This window comes from Centrocercus urophasianus, unplaced genomic scaffold (genome assembly GCF_019232065.1).
Source record: "Centrocercus urophasianus isolate 14NV4802_14NV808 unplaced genomic scaffold, USGS_Curo_1.0 seq_27, whole genome shotgun sequence".
NCBI classification, from domain to species: domain Eukaryota; kingdom Metazoa; phylum Chordata; class Aves; order Galliformes; family Phasianidae; genus Centrocercus; species Centrocercus urophasianus.
The window spans coordinates 13,425,125-13,440,751 of record NW_024884833.1 but is presented as its reverse complement, the minus strand read 5'-3'; the positions used below and the strand labels follow the sequence as shown (position 1 = coordinate 13,440,751).

Sequence of the window (15,627 nt, the reverse complement as noted above, 5' to 3'; positions counted from 1 at the left end):
CTATGATTTCCATTACATGCAGTCATTGCTTTATACTTAGAAATAATGCTGAATAGTATTTAGCATAATCTGCTTACACACAAGGCATGGAAATGCAGGCTGGATGTGGGGCATAACCCCAAATGCATTTATGTGTATTTAATTGCTGGATGTTTTTCTTTTTGTTTGGGTGGGATTTTTGTTTTTTCTTCAGTTAAACACAGTTAAACTGAGCATGCAGAATGTCTGTAGCTGCAATCTGTCTTGCACAATGTCACACCTGAGGTTAGCAATGATAACTGTACAAAAACACTACCCTGAAGCTTAACTTCCTTTCTTTGATAGTCACAGATACTGCCTTTGTCAGGTCTGTGAGTCCAGACACCCATATGGAAGTGTTGCCTGTGAGGATGCGCTGTGAAAATCTGGCTGCAAAGTCATTAATGCTTTCAACAGCTCCTCCAGATTTCACATTTCCATGTGGGCTGGCATGGCGAATACACTGCTGGGGAGTCCATGTTAAATTCTCATCTGCTACAGCATCATTGTCTTTATTGCAAAGCAACATTTGCTATGGGAGCTTCAAAATCTCTATTGATCAGGGGCCATGTATTCACACTGGTGCCATTATGTTTCTATCACCCCTTTTGTTGTGGATTAACTCACAAAGCAAGGCCTAACTAGCACTGAGCCAGAACAGGTGAAGCAGGTGTTATTTTATGGTGAAGCTGTGGGAGGCTCCTTTGTTTTGAGATGCTGAGGAGCCATAGGCAGTAGTTTGGAATTCATGGAATGGACTGAGTTTACCTACTGCCTGGCACCTCGTTCTGCAGTAGAAGTGTGTGTTGTGGAGGACTTTCTAGCTTTTAGTGAAATGCTTGTGTGCAAAATCATTAGCATAGGAAGAAATGCCTGTTTGTTTTGCAGCATTTGCTTTACATATTTTCAACCCTAAGTAAAAGATCACTAAACACAAATCCCTAACAGATATGTCTGCATGAAGTTGTCTTGAAGATGTTTGGGAGACGGAGTAATCACATTTGACTCTTTTCATGCCTATGCACTCCATCTGCCTGTTTTGCCTATTTGTACAGCACGGAATTAAGTACTTCTACTGCAACTTCTGCAGAGAGAAACAAAGTTTGAACTCCATCTTTTTTGTGTGTGATTCCTTTGTTCGAGGACTGCCAAAAACAAACTGGAATCCTCCAGTGGATTGTGTATGTGCCATGAAGATGATGACTGTGAATACAGCAGGGGGGTTGAAACTAGATCATTATTGTGGTCCTTTTTAACCCAGGCGATTCTATGAAGGCGTGTTTGGAGCATTACTAAACATTTGTGAGCAGCTGACTCCACCATGCAAAGGGGCCTGGAAAAAGTGCAAGAGGTTTTTGTTCTGCAAGTGACATTTGATCTTGGTGGGTAGATTAAAAGATAGTATTGTTCAGGTACTCTAATCAGGTCAGTTGAAGTTCCCTGTGCACTGGAAAAGCCTGCTGTCCTTCTGAAATGCCAGCTTCTGGGGCTGGACTCTAGCTGCACCTGGGAGATGAGCAATAGGAGTCTGTAATTCTTCAGTAATTAGTGTTGCCTGGCCTTCTCTTTCTTCTTTACTTCTCTGGCTTTATTGTTAGCTAGAGATCATGCAACCTAAGCATGTTCTACCTCACTGTGGATGGCTGCTGAGACCAACTGGTTGCAGCAGTTTCTCTGACAGCTCTTCTGTGCTGGGAGTAAACTCTGGGCCAAAACAGTAATCTCCAAAGCATGTCAGGGTGTAGTGATGGTGTGAAGCCAGCAGCACCTCCCTTGCCGTAGGGTACAGAATATGCTAATAGAAGCTAGGACCATTTTTCCATGCTGAGGTAATCCCTGCTGGCATGCACTTAATTGATTTATTGCAGTCTTTTATTTCTTACTGTATCAGATAAATCTGAGTGGGCTCTGTTGCGAATTCAGTGTCTGGGATGGGTCGGTTATTTGTTTGATGTTTCGGTGACGATTTTTCTTGCACAGCTTTCAGAGGAGAGGTAGCTGCTACATGCCCACATACCCAATTGTCTTATTAGGCTTTTACATCCTCAGTCTTGCAGGGGCTTTCCCACTGCTAATACCTTGGAGGCTCCTCAGCTGCAATAGAACGTGTGTGACAAGCAGTGTTCTTACAGTCAGTGCTGAAAATAATATATATATTTTTTTTTCCTCAGTGACTGTCACAGTTTCTCATGACATCAGAAAGTTGTTGTGGGAATCTGCAGGTTCTACAAAGCAAATCCAGAAGTCTGGCTGCCAAACTGTGCATGAGCACTGAATCTGTCAGAGTAAGGCCACTGCTCTTCTGGGTAGGGGCTGGCAGTCTTATAACCATGCTGCTGGGTGAGCAGTGAAGTGCCTTGGGGGATGAAGCCCTTATATTCTTGCTAATGTGCTGAGATAAATGGGTTTCTGTTCAAATGCAAAGTCTTCTGGCTTTATGACATAAAGAGGAGCTTAGTTTTGTCCACTGTTAGAAATCAGAATGCAGCTTTAGCATTCCCAGCATAGAAATATCATCAGCGTAGAAATATGCCTCAGTTATAATTACAATAATCATACGTTATTTACATACCTATTGCTTAAATAGGTACTGCTGTGTCCATAAGGAATTACTAAATTGTCAGTGAGCTATCAACCAAACCATCCTGTTCTTAGATTAATAAAGGTATGCATTAACAATGCTCTCTTGTACCTGAAACCATATTTAGTAGCTAATTTCACTGACAGACAAACGTAAAGGGTTCTGTCGTGCATCTTTTTTCGTTTTGATTTTCCAACAGCTATATGCTGTTGGAGAGACCTAACACATAACACTTTGCAGGTGTTTTGCAGTGTATTCTACTCAACCAACCAGAAACTTTTGTGTTTATTAAAAAAATTTGCTCTGCAAGAAAGCTGCCAACAAATAGGAAACATAAATATTTTATAAGCAGACCAGTAAGGGAAAAATGTAATCAGGTTGTTCAGAAGAAAAGATCAGGCACACTAAGAAATTTGTCCTGAAGATTGAGAATGACTACTGAAAGCCCAGTGCATGTTGACTGTGGGGAGGAGAGACCTCAGATCTAAGCAGGCTGGAGGCTTGTCCTCTGGCCAGAGAAGGAGCAGTGCTGGTGGAGGCAGGAGGAAGAAGCTGATACCTGTCTGTCCTCCTGTAAATCCACAGCAGCACTAGCTCCTTTTTCAGATGAAGTAGAGAGCATTTAGTAATGTTAAACATACAAAAATTGTCCTGGGCTAGTGTCAATCAGTGCAATAAACTGTCATGCTCCCCCAAGTAATGTGACCTGGATCATTCCACAAGGCCAGTTTTTAGTGTGAATTATCTGTTTAATTTAACCACTCACTTTGATTTGAGGGATTTAGTGTTAGAATATCATGTAGGAATTCATATTTGTGAAAGTACTCATTCAGCTAAACTTGAAGCTGGGTGCTCAAGTGGTGACTGGACGTTTCAAAAAAATCATGACCCCCCAGTTGTGCCATGTGCTGTGTGTACCTTGCTGGCCCTCCAGACTGCTGCAAAGGAGCCAGATTTTTAAGATCTATGAATTGAAGGCGTGGTGTCATGCTGGATTAATTAATGCAGCAATGCTTAACATCAGGAAATCAAGCTTCTGTTCCAGACCTGTAGTTGCTTTGGCAGTGCCAGCCCTGTGCTGGCGCCTGTTCCCGGTACAGTCTGTGGGCAGTGAGCTCAGGCATAGGCCTAGGGTTGCAGCTGGAGGAGCACCCCCAGGTGGAGGGACCTGAGCGGAGGATGTGGTGTCAGTATGCCCCGCACATCCTCCGCATGCTCAGACCCGCTTGGCTCTGTGAACCTGCCAGCATGACAACTGCGACATCCCCCGCCCTGAAATGTGTGGCCAGCACTTGGGGGGTGGGAAGGGTGGGCTTGCTGATTATTGATGTTTAGGACAGTGGGTGGTGATTGCATACTGCGGAAGGCTAGAAGAAAGGCAGGTATGATATAATTTCACCCTGGGAATCTATTGCTATGGCAACAAATACAAGATTTTTTTTTTTTTTTTAATAGAGTTCAATCCAAAAGCGTAATAAAAATCACCAGAGATGATTTTGAATAAACTTCTCTTCTTTGTTTGCTTTATTCATTTGTATTGTTGCTGAGGTGTTTATAAGCATAAAAAATAAGTGGTTGTGACCCACAAAATTTCCTCTAAATGAAACAGTATTTTTACTGTAGCTTTATTTCCTTAATCTGCAGCCACACTAAAATTTTCAGCTACAGACCTTTTACAGTTTGCATTCCATTTCCAGAATTTAAACTGTTCCTCCAGGATTAAACAGATGTAGCTGAGATCAGGGCTAAGCATGCATAATTTTTCGTTTCATAGACATAAAAGATTCAGGGAGGTGATCACTTTTCCTCACAGCCTCTGCAGTAGGCACTTGGTGGTCACACTGGGATGTACTGCTAGCTGCATTTCCCTCCTATTAGTGCTTCAGTGATATGATCAGGATGAGATGGCTAGCAAGGAGATCTGCAGCAATTTCACCTCATCTGTGAGAGAATTGAAGCTCTGAAGTGACTCAGGTACAGCAACAGAGCTGACCGCATCTCTGCATGAGGCAGATTGGCCTTTGGTCAGAAGACAAGCAGGATGCCCAGGAACAACATGCATGCTATGGGGCTCCATGCCCGGTGTTGATATCTGACATGGGGAGCAGTGGTCAGTGCAGCTTCTTTCCCTCCATAGATTTTCAGTCAGAAGTTGGAGCTGCTTCCTTGATGAACCAAGGGTTAGCCCTACCCATGCTCTGCTCTTCTGATTCTCCTCGAGATACCACCTTCATTTTATCCTTTTAGGCTTCATTCTGCCCTGTTTTCCTGGGGCTTGCACTATGCTAATCACATTTGCTATTTCTTTGCTCAGACATGATATCTATTTGAATTACACACTTGTGTTTATGCTATTTTAGTGCTACAACAGAAGTGACAGTGTTTTTCTTTACATTGTTCATGTATTTCACAATATTTGGAGGCTATTTCCGTAGTAGTTAAATACATTTTTAAAAGCATTTTTTACTTTTTTTTTTCCGAAATAGAACATGCCAAGAGATTTCTGCTGCCATGGAATGCCATGAGCTCCATGCACAGAATCCTCTGTGAGTGTCAGTCACAGCCAAACAACAGCCAAATTAGAACTGTGGTAAAGAAAGGCAGCATGCCTACAGCAAGAGGAATCAGTTCAAGCAAAGCAGTTGTGATGATTTTGCACAACAAAAGCACAAACAAAACAAACTCAAAAGTAGAACAAGAAATAGAGAAGAAACTAAAGAGGACAGTGGACTGATTTTGACTGAATCTGATGGTAGGCAAAGAGATAGGACACCACAGGATGCTAAGGGGTCTTCCCCCTAACACGCAGATGAGAGGAGGCAAGGATGCTATTTGTTTAAAATTCACTTCAGAAGCCACCTAAGTTTGTCTGTTAGGTGCTTAAATGTTGATGTCTGTACTTTCACTGTATTTAGCATACACTTTTAGAAAATTACATTGCCAGGTTCTTCTTCACCTTTGGAACTTCACTTGGGAAGTTGCCTAGGGACTTCTATTGCATGTAACAGACTGAGGTTGGCACTGACCTTACACAGGCAACTCATCAGCACCCTATTCTTCATCATTGCTGCCAAACGAGGCCTCAGTATGTATTGGGTGTCCTAAGATGAGAAGATGCAGGTCTTCCTAGGACATATTAAGATGCATTAGTCTGATTGGCAGAGCAGCCTGAGAGGAGTTGTTATGCTGAAGAGCCTTCTGAGACCAAGTCTTACTTCTCTCCTTAAGTGTCTTGCCTCTAATTACAAATATACAATGAAAGAACTGTTCAGCAGAGAAGACTTCTACCACATAATAACTGCTCACATGAACTGTTGTGCTTGTGTCTGGATGGCAAGTGGCTGAATTACGTTTTCATGACACTGAAGAAGTGCAGATTGGTATCATGAAGATCAGGAGTGCTCTCATGCACCTTTCTGGTATGTGCTTTTAAAACTTGCTGTTCTTCTTTTCACAACATACCCAGTTCTCTTATGGACAGGAGGCCTGAACTGAAGCCTTGGCACTGCTGCCAGTGGCAGCACAGCGCTGCCAGCTTCTTCTCTCTTTCTTGTTGCTAATGGAATGTAAGATGAACAGAACATTCCTGGGTATTTAGACAGTAACTTCACAATAACTGATCTTTTTATAATAACTTTTTTAACATTAATCAGTAGGAGCTAAATTCATCTTTACTGTTGCTGTATTGCAAGCAGTAACTTGTGGCAAGCATAAATCTACCCTCTGTGTTCTTCTAATGCTAATATTTATTGGAGAATTCTCTGTGAATATTGCAGTATTTTTATTTTGCTGTTAATTCAACCTAACTTATAATATGTATATATATATATTTTAAAGCTGTGTTTAGCATGAATTGATTTTTGTTGTGTATCACAAGCTTGGAAGTTATGAGTAGTGACTTCTCGTTTGTAAGTAACAGAACAGAAATGTAGCAATTTTGCCTTCTTTTAAACAATACAGATTAAATGTCTTGTATCTGTGTAGGCTGCAATAAAAGCTCAGTTGTTCCATGGAAGAGCATTATTGAGTTGAACAGGGAAGAAACAATTAAGATTCCACAGAAATTTAGCAGCTGATAGGTTTGCTGAGAATTATAACTCTGTTGTAGCACTCTTTGGGTTGTTCTAAGCATTCTACAGAAAGCTCATAACCCACCTATTAATCTCCATAGAAATTTTTCCAGAAATAATGTTTTTTAATATTTTGGGGCTGCAGGAAGTAGACCCCAGGGGTTAAGGAGCACAATCCATTTGCTAGACTACAAAAAGATACCATTTAGTTTTCCTTATGCCCCATTCATCCCTCTGGGATAGCAGTGTAATCTAAAACCTGAGTGACATTAAAGCAGTGCAGTTAGCCAGCATTGCCATTGTATCGAGAGGTATTTATTGCAGCTCTGCCCTGAAAGAAAAGAGAAGCGAAATGGGATCCTCGTTCTTACTTTTTCCTCCAGATTAAGGTATGTAGTGATACGATCCATGGTATATGGCAAAGCTACTGCTGCAGTTCTGAGCACCCTTCAGAGGCCAGAAAATTAGATGGCTGGGTTTTTATGCTCTCTGTAGTGTAAGTGCTGGAATTGTTCCTGCCTGAGAGCTGCAGGAAATCCTATCGTACATTCAGGGATTGCATGGCACTGAGCTGGTGTGATTCAGGTATCATAGCAACCTTTATGAATCACTGTCTTTGTTTATCTGTGACTTGATTTTATTAAAAACAAAAAACAAAACAAAACAAAACAAAAAACAGCAACAACAAAAAACAGCTGGCTTTGGGCCCGGCCTTCCACTTTGCACTGAAGTGAACAGAAGGGCTGCAGGAGTGGTCCCACGAGCTTCAGCATGAGTCACAGTGGGAGAATCAGCTCCTTTTGTACTGACTTCTCTGAAGCAGGAGATGTTTCATGCCATATGTCTGCATAGGAATTACCACCCACTGAGTTTATGACAATTATTAATATTTAATAATTAAAAGGCTAATTTTTGCAATTACATGAGGACTAAGGAAATATCACTTGAAAAAATCCTTCCCAAATATGTTACTCTAAAATAAATGAATAACTAAAGGGAGTGACTTATGGAGTTATTCTGCTTGCACTTTGTAATTCTGGCCTTCTTCTTTGTGCTCACTGGGATGTGGTGCACTCAGTGCGGAGAAGGAGCTAACTCAAGAGGAAGTTAAATTCCTTCAGTAACTGAAAGTAAGCAACCTGCTTCGCTCTTGTTTACTGACATTTTCTCTGGTGGGCAAAGGAAGGGAATCTCTGATCTACACGCTTCTCACTGAGTTTCACACTTCTTCCCTCCCTGCCATTTGCAGTAGACTTAGGGAATGAAGACTTGGCTCCAAGCCAGGCCCTATAAGCAAGCAAGCAAGGAAGTGACATTAATATCCTGAGGCCTCTTTGTCCTCTGCTTTGCCTGGTAAACACAAAGAAGGTGGTGCTGGGATTTGCTCCTATATAAGAATACAGAAAGTCAATGCCACGTAGAAAAATAACTGTAGTGCAACTCCTTAGGCTTATAACTTTTGCTTGAGCTATTTTATCCATGAAATTCCTGAGTGAGAGAAGAAGAGTCACCTTTTTTTTTTTTTTCTCATAAAGAATTTTCCTGAGAAAAGATATTCTGCCCCAATGTCAAGTATTAAACAGAAAGGGGACAAAGAAGAAAAATAATGAATCATTGCTGTGACCAAACAGGCTGGCTAGACATAAATTTCTACTCATTTTTTCTGCTGTCATTGGTATTAATTCAAGCATTTGTTGAAAAATATAATGTTCTTAAAGCTACTGTAGTCAAATAGTATTGGTCTGAAAAGTCAGAACATCCATTAAACTTTTGAAGTCCTGTGGAAGGCCACATGGATTTTTGTAAAATATAATGGATAGGATGACTAACTTTGTCGTTACATTAAATATCTTAAAAATTTCTTAAGGCAGTAGAGCATGTTTAAGCTTAAATTGCTGATTCTGATAAAAGGCAACATAGATACTATTGCAAATATAAAAATACTAATAACTTTAAAGTTCAGAATCTTAGCAATCCGTAAGTATGGTAGTTATCAGAAAGCCTCAAGCATATTTGTACTTCATGCCACAGATGAAGAACCTTTTATGGCTGCTGGGAACTTGAATATTTACAATCTTGAGTCAAAATGCAGCTTTTTGACAATAACTTGCCTTCAGTATTGAAAACAGAAGAGCTAAACCACGAGAGTTCAAATGAACTGCAATGTTTAAGATCAGACATATCACCACTCTAAGTGAAAGCAAATATTTCAGATCAGAACCTGAAAAGAAATGTAAATATTCTTCCCAGTGCTATAAGAAAGATTCTGCTTGTGCATAGCTGGTGTCTCCAAGTATGCATGCATTAACCTTAGTTCCAAGATTTTGGTCTGGTTGGCTTCTGGGAAGACAAACGTTAGTCTTGGCATTATGCAGAATGCAAACCACCTCCACAGTTCACACATATATTTGTGGTGTTCACAGAGAGGCCAAAGATGTGAGTAATGCAGTGGCTGATCTGAACAGAAAGTGTTTTGTTTCCAGGGAAAAACAAGTGTACTTCACTGGCTGAACACTCTGGTGTGGTCACAGCTCTGTGTTGGTGTTGTTCTTGATGTTTTCTGCTGAAGTGTTAAGATGCTTACTTCCTTTTCTTTCTCTGTCATGACAATCCAAAAATGATAAAAGAATCATTTTGCTCACATGGATTTTTATCATGGAGTATCTGTTACAATCCAAAAATGATAAAAGAATCACTTTACTCACACAGATTTGTATAGTGGAGTGTCTGTTTGTTTGCAGCATCAGTTCATTTATTAAATATTGCAGATTGATTTAGCTATGGCTGGTAAGCTGTGGTAGCTTATGGTCTAAACTACCTCTCTTGTTTCTCAGTAAGGCAGGGATGTGCTCAGGTATCTATCAGAGCTCTTCCATGGAGGATCACATGCCTTCCCCAAATTCACTGCAATTTTTTCACTCTGGAACTGCAGCTTCACTACTGAGAGAGGCCTAATGACATGCAATTCACCTTCATTGTAAACTTTGTTCTTTTATGCCTATGGCATATTTTGTCTCTGTTCCCCATTCCTTCCTGCTTTCAGCTGATAGAGACTTTCTGCCTCAGCCCATTCCAGTGGTGGCCATGACCCTGAGAGCAGAGGCAGAGCTACATTATAGTCTCTAGTCTATATATCTATATCTAGTCATATACTGTCTTTCAATGGACTGAGACCCTCAGTTACAGGCAGTACTTGGTCTACCATATCTGATAATAAATAAATAAAACAGCTCACTCTCTTTCTTGGTCTGAAATCCTATTTCTCTTTCCAGCAATCCTACAAATGAGAAGGAAGACTGAGAATGTCTGGCTGAATCTTCAAAAATCCTGATGTAAATTGTGTTGTGCCTTTTTCTCTTTCAGTTCTGCCATTCTAGTCATTTTTTCCAGAAGACAGTGATGAATTCCTTATCTCTGCTTTCCTCTGTTAGAAGGGCTCATTATAGCGACCTTGCAGAGTTTGGCATAAAAGATAGCGGACCTTTCTTTTTCCTGATACTTAATAGTCACTTTAAAGCTATAATATGTTTACAGCTCTTGAAAACCTGTTTGCCTCTTTGGAAGCCAGTGTCCTTGATCACAAATAGAGGGCACGTTGTAGCAGCTAGTTCTTTATGATTCCAAAGGGAGACAAGGAACAACAGTACTGACAGATAAGTGGAAGTCAGGCAGATACATAAAATGGTGATGTTCAATAAAGCGGGACCATGGAAAAGTGTTGTGTCATGAGAAATGTAGATGATTTCCTGGAAGCTAACAATAACAACCAATCTATCAAATGAGGCAAAATTCTGTAGCAATTATATGTATTTTGAAAGTAAAATAGTTTTGGAGGAATTTCTTGCCTCAGATGTAATTGGAAAAGATGGAAATATACATCTCGGTTCAAGGTTCGCAGATTAATCAGAACACAGAGCCTCATATTTTCATTTGATCATTCATGTAAGAATAAAGTTGTAGCCTGCAACATAAGAAAAGATCAACAACTCATACAGAATTCTTGACAAAACAGATTATTTCTGGTGCATACATTATGTGGACCCAGTTTACAGCACAATGCTTTGGGAGTGTTCATGTATGAGTTGCTGTAGGAACAGAAGCGTATCTGTGTTCTCTGGTGCACACTACAGATCATAAGAGAGACAATGGCTTCCCATACAAATTCTGGATAAAATGACATGAGAACAGAAGTAGAAACTATGGTACTGATAGACACATCATTCAACTCTGGGCTCCTTTAGCTACCATACTCTTAGGTAGAGTCTCCTCCTGTGCATCCCATTGACTTTCTGTAAGTAAAAGAGTATTGTACTTTCCACCTCTAGTTCTTTCTAACTCAGACATTTGCCTTTTTTGATCACTGTAAGGAGCTGCTTATGGAGAATGCATGTAATGGCTGCAGAGACAGAAATAATTCATCTTGTTTCAACATTTATGAAAAGAGCTGACTAGCCCTGCCCCAGTAAAACAGATATCTACTTTCATGTGCTATATAGGAGGAGGATGGGAAAAGGATGGAGCTGAATAATATTTCAACTTTATTATTTTATTTTATCTTATATTTTTCTAGCATGAGACAATGGTTTTTGCTTGCCTCCAGACCTAAAAACTTCATAAAAGTCTGCAGGAGGAGGCATGCTGGTAACAGACCTCTGCTGTCTGTTCACAGGGCTGATGGGACATAGATCCTCTCTTTGCAGTTTCTTTGTCAGAAAAGTTCTTTCAGTTTTTGAATCAGAGTACTGAGGAGTCAGGAGAAACTGTGACAGTGAGCGGATCACTTCAGAGCTCAGCATCTTCAGCTCATCACACACCTCCTTGTCTCCTTTCAGCTAGTCTACATTTTTTAGATTGTGTTTTCTTCTACAATCTGTACAGTCCATACTAGGAGACAGTTTTACTTCCAAATGAGCTAAAGTATGTTAGGCTATATCCTTCTCTTCCAGCAGGAGAGAACTTCACTTGTTGAGAAAGCTGCATTTCGGGGCTACTAATGTTGCCTTTGATTATTATTTTTGCCTTTCATTGGTGAGTCACTGTTCTTTCCTCCTGTGAAAGCTAATCTTAGTTGTTGTTTTGGGACAAATACTTTACAACTGCAGAGTTATTCACTAGCAATAAACTCAATGCATTTCTATTTACAGCAAACTTCCCACATTCTGTTGTCTTGTGATAGATCTGAACTTCACAGAATCACAGGGGATGGCACTGTACCCTTCTGTGTCGAAAAAGGCTTGAGAAAAAAACTGTGATACAAGAAGCAGATGAGTGGGAAAGGGTAATGGAACATAAAAATGCTCAGAGGTGTGTTTTTGTTTCTGAGGAGATGGGAAAAAAATCTGAAGAACCAAGAAGATGTGGAACTAGCCTCTTGCTGTCCAAGCTCAGGAAGTCCTATTTCCATGGTTAAGACCTCTTAACACAGCAGCATAACATCCCCTGCTGAAGAAGGGGAATCTATGTAAGGAAGGCAATGTTGAAAAACTTGCTGTTGTAGTCAGTAATTAAACTGTATGACTGCATGAATACAGATAACTCTGTATATCACAAAAGTTTTGTATCCTGTTGGGAAAATCAGCAGTGACTGAGGAGTGCTTCTGCCTCTGCAGTGGGAAATGAGGCTGGTTTCATTAAGTGCAATGGAAAATAAGATAGGGTCATAAAACACAATTGGCTGTTGAGGTTCTAAATTACAGTAGGATATATCAACTTCCTTTAAAGTTTTATGCAAATCTCTGTGTCTGGGCTTTGTTAGAGGCTACTTTGTTCTATGTTTGGTTTATTTATATATTCTTCCAGCTTCAGTGAGGCAGTACAGCAATACTGTCTGAAGAACTAATAGCAGGAGATTCCCAGTGAAAATTACCACATGGCATCAGCTTCCAGGCTAACAAAGGTTAATAAGTGCTATTTTGAGGTATATGACTCCCCTCTTGCCTGTGGGACTATCGTGAGCTGTAGCTGATTTGAATTCCAAGAAAGTGTACTCCAGATGTTAACTCCAGATGAGATTGTGCAACACAAAGAGGGTGGCAGTTTCCCTTAATGCTAGGTCTTCCTCCTCCCACCTGTTGCTTCCAAGTCAAATGTAGGGTTGCACCATCAAATTTGTTACTCTGTTCAGGACAACAGTCTATTAAGGAAATTATTTGGCATATTCTGTCATTGTTAACTGTTGACACAGGATGCAATCTTGCAGTTGCTTTACCTTTTAATAGACAAATGGTAGCCACGCAGAAAGGTGACAGCGGTAATTACTTGGAAATAAGTTAGGAAATAATGCAACATTTATAGCAGCTTTTAATCCATCTTGGTGAGTAAGAAGTAAGGAAAAGAACCATCCCCATGAATGCAGCTTTTTCTCCAATGACTATCATAATATATATAGTCTTAGAAGGAATGTTTTAATGGTTGGCACATGGATAAATATTGTCTATTGTGGCTTCTTCTTTTTTTTTTTTTTTTTTTTTTTTTTTTTTTTTTTCCCCTTCATCTTACCATCCACTATCATTTACTCCTCACCAGAACTACTTCGCTCTGATGGGTTCCAGATTCACATTCTAACATATGTCAGGTGCATAATTGAAATAAGGTGGGAGTTAGAAACCTAAAATCTTTTGAATATCGGGCCTAATATTTACATGTATATCCTCAATAGTTACATGAATATATATATCCTCAATTCTAGGTTTTTCCAGAAAACAGAATCAAGAAAAAATAATGTTTGAAATGCAGAATTTTTGTTTATTTATCTCCTTTCCCTTTCCTTTCCCTTCACTTTACCTTTCCTTTCCCTTCTTGTTTTCTTCCTCTCCCTTCCCTTCTCCTCCCCTTTCTCCCTATCTCTCCCTTCCTTTTTTTTACCATTCCCTTCTCCCTCTCTTCCTCTCCCTTCCTTATTATTTTTTTTTTTTAGTCATTTATACAGCAGTGCACACATATAGTATCTGCAGCTTCTGGATGGCCAGACATGAATCCTATTTCTATAGCTGCCCAGCACACAATGAATCATGACAAAGCACTGATGCTTTCAAAAGCAAATTGTTAACAAAATTGTATTGTTGTCCAGATGCAGAAAGAACACATGGCATCACATTTGCAATAGTTACGTGCTATCAGGCAGAATTTGAAAGAAAACTCTGCAATTTCAGTCATGCAAAATAATTTGCAGTATGTCTTGCCAGGACATATTGTTCAGATTTGTTTGCTGACTGAACAATTAAAAAACACAATCAATGTGAAACTGGTTTACGCTAGTGAAAGGCTTACATTCGAAGGTACAGAGCAAGAAATTACTTCATGCATTCCCATGAAAGTACTTCCACCCTTCCCACTACCCTACACTCCCTTTCCCAGGACATTTCACATCAGCTGCATGCTGCCCTTCTCAAACTCCTATTCTTTTCTGGCATTTGATCCCTTCAACAGAAGCTGCAAATTGCGATGATTTGCAATGGCTATGTGATGTATGCAAAAGAGGAAAAATAGGATCAGAGCTCTGTGCTTATGTTTGCTTGTAAGTCAGGGAAAAATTTGAACTCAAGTTTGCAAGGAGGAAAAGACCTTATATTTTTCTTGGTACAATTCACAATATGTTTCAGAAATTGTCATGGCCTAAAGGTCACAGCTTAAAAGCTGGTATTGAATCTGTACTCCCTTTGATAAGAAAAAAATCCCCACTGTGCTTGCACAGGTCTGAAAGAATTTAAAGTGTAGCACTGAATGCAGTTCTTTTATGTAGGCAAGCAGAAATAAAATGCTTACTAACTGTTTCCTAAGATCTTCTGACATTTTGAGGCACACCTTTTATGAAATACTGTTCCATGTTTCTGAGAAACTCTGCATGGGTTGTTGTTTGGTAGCTCAGGGCACAGATGAAAGTGGATCAGAATTTGCTTTTTGCACGTTCTTACACATCCCCAGACTGGATATTAGGAAATATTTATTTTTACAGAGTGGCGGGATATTTGGAACAGGTTGCCCAGGGAGGTGGTGGAGTGACCATCCCTGGAGGGGTTCAAGAAATGTGTATATGTGGCATCTGGGGATGTGATTTGTGGACATGGGGGAAGATGGTTTGATGGTTGGACTAGATGATCTTAAGGATCTTGTCCTTTAGCCTTTATCATTCTAAGATTCTATGATTCTGCCATTTGGGGGTTAAACCTGGCCTGCACTGCTAGTTAAAAAAGATGCCATACCATCTGCAAAGAGTTTGCCCATGTGTTTCCTTGACATTTGCAAACAGGCATTCCTGAGTCTCCCTGGAGGGAAAGAATAGGAGGGAATGCCTGCAACAGAAACGGCTGCCCTGTGCATCCAGATGGATGCGTGGTAGGAGGCAGTTGTTCCAAGGCACACCAACGTAACTAACACTCATTTCTTGCCATTGAAAAAAAGAGAAAACTTTTCATGAGTCCAAGCCTGACAGCTTACATCTAACCATCTCAACAGGTCTCAGAAAGTGTTTCCTTTCTTAGCAAATGGTCACAGCTGTGGAAGGCATTGTGGATCCCACTGTCAGCTTAACAGGATAAAAAAGGCTAGGTGGATAGCAAAACACACGGACAAGTTGTGCAAGACAATTTGCACAAATCCTTGAATGAAGATTTATCTTAGAAATTCAAAGCAGTTATTGCAGACCATTGTACAGAATTGTGTAAGGTTGCATATTAATCACACTACACTGTTCTCAAAGTATAAGAAACCCATCAAAAATAAAGTCAAATAACATTTCCTGTTATGCACTGTTGATGAAAAAATTAGAAAACTGTGGTTGGACTAGCATGAAGTGGAAACTTCTGTGTGATTTTTCTCTGCTGTAATTTCAGGCTGAATGTTTATTTGCAAAATCCAAAGAAAGACTTGGAGTATGGCAAAAGCAGTGCTCACAACAAAAAGATTCAATTCAGACAGGACTTAAGATGTATATGCTGAAAATTAATGAATACAATAGTC

The 15,627-nt window shown here is 40.0% G+C and overlaps 1 long non-coding RNA gene across 1 annotated transcript in view; it reads left to right on the top strand.

The window, feature by feature from the left end:
- The first annotated feature begins 7,010 nt into the window (after positions 1–7,010).
- The window catches only part of LOC122164694, a 40,755-nt gene continuing 32,138 nt past the window's right edge, over positions 7,011–15,627 (top strand). The window contains exon 1 of the long non-coding RNA XR_006170293.1: positions 7,011–7,058. This is a non-coding gene — a long non-coding RNA (uncharacterized LOC122164694). The remainder of the gene's footprint in view (positions 7,059–15,627) is intronic.